This window comes from Palaemon carinicauda, chromosome 4 (assembly GCF_036898095.1).
Source record: "Palaemon carinicauda isolate YSFRI2023 chromosome 4, ASM3689809v2, whole genome shotgun sequence".
Taxonomy (NCBI): domain Eukaryota; kingdom Metazoa; phylum Arthropoda; class Malacostraca; order Decapoda; family Palaemonidae; genus Palaemon; species Palaemon carinicauda.
Window position 1 is genome coordinate 46285325 of NC_090728.1, and position 3915 is coordinate 46289239.

At 35.3% G+C, this 3915-nt stretch overlaps 1 non-coding gene across 1 annotated transcript; it reads right to left on the bottom strand.

The window, feature by feature from the left end:
* Positions 1–3191: 3191 nt before the first annotated feature.
* Positions 3192–3262, bottom strand: TRNAG-GCC (transfer RNA glycine (anticodon GCC)). The gene has a single exon. It is a non-coding gene; the product is annotated as a tRNA-Gly (tRNA).
* Between the last annotated feature and the right edge of the window lie 653 nt (positions 3263–3915).

A 3915-nucleotide genomic window follows, 5' to 3' on the forward strand; every position in this document is an offset into this window, starting at 1 on the left:
GGTCAGAATTATCTTGTCCAACCAATCAGCGATCAGGAAACTTTTCCGAGCTAAAAGGGCACCGCTGCGAGTCGGTGCAAATATGACTCGCTAAAAGAAATCGACCATAGTGATCTTCTGTACTGGTCTAATCGACCGTATCTCAAGTTGTGATATTTCCCATCCAAGAGACGGGAATATACACAGTAGTTCGCACACATATCTGTTTGTATTTAATATAGTGAGTGGTTCTAGAATCTATAACCATAAAGGCACATGTCAAGATGCACACATTTGTAAACTTCTATTTTTTATTCAATTACAACTACCTAGAAAGAAATATCATCATATGCTTATTGAAGGCCAGATGGTGAAGTCTTCCCAATAAGAGTCTGTGATATTTGTATTATCCCTTTTTATTCTTTTGTTTTTAATACCAAACTTCGTTTACTTTGGTGGTGTTTTTTGTCTTTTATTTCTTTTGTAGATCAAATGAGCTTTTCATGCAATTAGTGATTGCTAGAAAAAAAATTGATAGATAATTTGTGTTATCCGTAAGTTCCATAAAGTCCAAGGAAGAATTATATTTGTACAGTCGTATACTGCACAAGCCATCCATGTTGAAAAAGCAATGCCAAATGACGGAAACTGTTGAATAAATTCGTAGCGTGAAATAAATTGTTTGCATTTTATTAGTACATGCTTAGTAAATTTTACATTAGAGGTCAAAAGACCAAATTAAGATACTTGGTTGTTGAATTAGTCTCAACACACTACAGTAATTGAACTTGGTTAGAAACAGGTAAGACATTTCTTAAAAACTAATGATTTGGAATAGTAAGAATTATAACAAAGTACTTTCAGGCGTTATATTCGCATCTTGTATTAACGCCGTCTCTCTCTCTCTCTCTCTCTCTCTCTCTCTCTCTCTCTCTCTCTCTCTCTCTCTCTCTTAAGTTAGCAACCTAGATACCGTGTTCGAATCCCGGACGGACGAGGGGGGACGGACTGGCGCGTTCTTAAAAATAAAAGTCAGTGTTTCTGTTTGGTATCTAATTGTTAGGAGAGAGAGAGAGAGAGAGAGAGAGAGAGAGAGAGAGAGGAGAGAGAGAGAGAGAGAGAGAGAGAGAGGGGGGGGGTAAATAACACAAATAACAATGATGACATGGCTGAGTTTTCCTATAAGATTATCTTCTGAAATATTTAGTTCAAACATTTAAAACTGCTGAAGATTCTTCGAGATTAGAAAAAAACAAGCGTAAGTCATATGTTGTTTGTTTCAAGTTTTCAATCCTGACTAATTTAATACCACGGATTTTAATCAATTTGCCGATATTGGGAAATTATCGGATTTATAAGCTCCAGGTCAAATCTAGGAACCTGGTTAAGCTAGAGGAGTATTGAAAATAGTAGGATAGAACGGAAATCAATTACAGAAGTGTAGTTTTTAGAGACCCTCTGAGAAGAGGAGAAATGTTATCATATAATCTCTTATCGTTTCGTTTATCGAATCCCGTAACTGAAAATGCCCCGTTATATCTTAAGAATGAGGCAATTGATAAAGATATTTGTTGCTTTTCCTCTTATATTTGCTTTTATATTTTATATAGATTATAGGATTTGAATAATCACGAAATGCGAAAAAAAACCTTAAGCAGAAAAATCGTAGTGTGTCACAGAATTCTCTCTCTCTCTCTCTCTCTCTCTCTCTCTCTCTCTCTCTCTCTCTCTCTCTCTCTCACAAAACTTGAAAGCATCGTAGTGTGTCACAGAATTCTCTCTCTCTCTCTCTCTCTCTCTCTCTCTCTCTCTCTCTCTCTCTCTCTCTCATAATCTTTCCACCCGGCCGTGCTTTCAATAACTTAGTGGAAAGTCGCTCTGGCGGTCACTGATAACAAGCAATGCCGTTCATAACAGTGACAGCTGACCGATAACGACATCACAGCCCAAACCAGCTTGCTTGCAAGCATGACCTCCCTCGAAGCACCCATCTGATATGTATGTAGTCCTGAAAATAGTCACCAGAGGGAAGTCATGATATATGGTTGTACTCTTATGTTACATGTGGATATATATATATATATATATATATATATATATATATATATAGATAGATAGATAGATAGATAGATAGATAGATAGATATACTGTACATAGATATATGTGTATTTATTTATATGTACATAATACAGAGGAAAAGGGTGCGTCGAAGATGTATTTGATAGAGAATGTAAATGGGTATTATCATAAATTATATACTTATGTATGCGCACGCACATACATGCATTATATATATATATATATATATATATATATATATATATATATATATATATATATATATATATATATGTATGTGTGTGTCTGTATGTATGTATGTATGTGTGTCTTTATAAGTACACACTGCAGAGCAAAAGAGAATGTGTGTTGAAGATGTAATTGATGGAAAATGTGACCGGATATTACTATACCAAGGATAATCAATGCTAAACAACATTATTAGCAAATAGTGGTTACTGCTCTAGAAAATATCATGAAATAGTAAAAAATTCTAAAATTGAATCTAAATTGGTAAATCTAAATTTGACTGCCATTTAAAAACGGGAGTTTTCACAATCATTACGTAAATAGCTTATAATTACAGACGTAAGAGAAAATTGCGCTGGATATTATTTAAGACGCACGAAAATTTTTCCAGTATTTGCGCTTATTGCCTTGTAGTCCTTTTAGGGAGAGTTTAATGAAATATCTTATTATTTGTATCCATGATTTTGAAGATGAAAATGAAAATACTCTACCATTTTTGTTGGGTAAACTGTAAATTGAATTATGTAAAATGCTTTTGATCGCGATGATGTTTATATTATTGTCCGGTTTGGTAATATAGTCTCTCTCTCTCTCTCTCTCTCTCTCTCTCTCTCTCTCTCTCTCTCTCTCTCTCTCTCTCTCTCTCTCTCAGGTTAATACGTATACATGTAATAAAAACTCATGTACTCTAAAAATCATAAGGCATCTCTCTCTCTCTCTCTCTCTCTCTCTCTCTCTCTCTCTCTCTCTCTCTCTCTCTCTCTCTCTCTCTCTCTCTCTCTCTCTCTCTCACAGGTTAATACGTATACATGTAATAAAAACTCATGTACTGTAAAAACCAAAAGGCAATTCTCTCTCTCTCTCTCTCTCAAATAGTACATCCCTGTAGTGTGAAATAAAAAGTGTGCATCGGCCGGGAATCGAACCCGGGCCTCCCGCGTGGCAGGCGAGAATTCTACCACTGAACCACCGATGCTTCGAAGGAAAAGGGCTCCTGAGAGTCAAGAGATGCGTCTCTTTGGATGCTGCGTAGTCATCTCTGTCCCGAGAAAGCTATAGTATGGAGTTCATTTAGATTATCTTTTATTTTCTTTGAGATTTATGTTAAAGATTTCATACTTTATTTTCAAAGTATCTGGTAATAATAAATACAATCATGCTATTCGTATTATGTAAAATTCGGCTGGTTCAAAAAGGAAATCTCCCCGACTGGGAATCGAACCCCGGCCTCCCGCGTGACAGGCGGGGATACTCACCACTATACTATCGAGGATTACTTCTAGATATGGATTTAAGTGGAACTGTAAATAATTCTAACAAAACAGTTAAATATGCTCAAGTTACACTGTCTCTGTCCAGCATGATTTAGTTTAACCATCGTATTATTAGCAATTTACTTTGTCACTTTTTGTCTGCTGTTATTTATTCATTATTTGGTTGTTAAAATAGAAATAGAATAGAGTTCTGAGCTTCTGATAAATAAGAGTTTAAGGATGATTTCACTGACGGTAGCGTAGTTTTAAGTATTTCTTATGTGAATTATTAAAGATTAAAGGTGTCTAGTTTTGTTTTTGTTTCTAACTAACGGAAAACAAGAAAAAATGACCTCTCCTATCATGAGTGACAAAG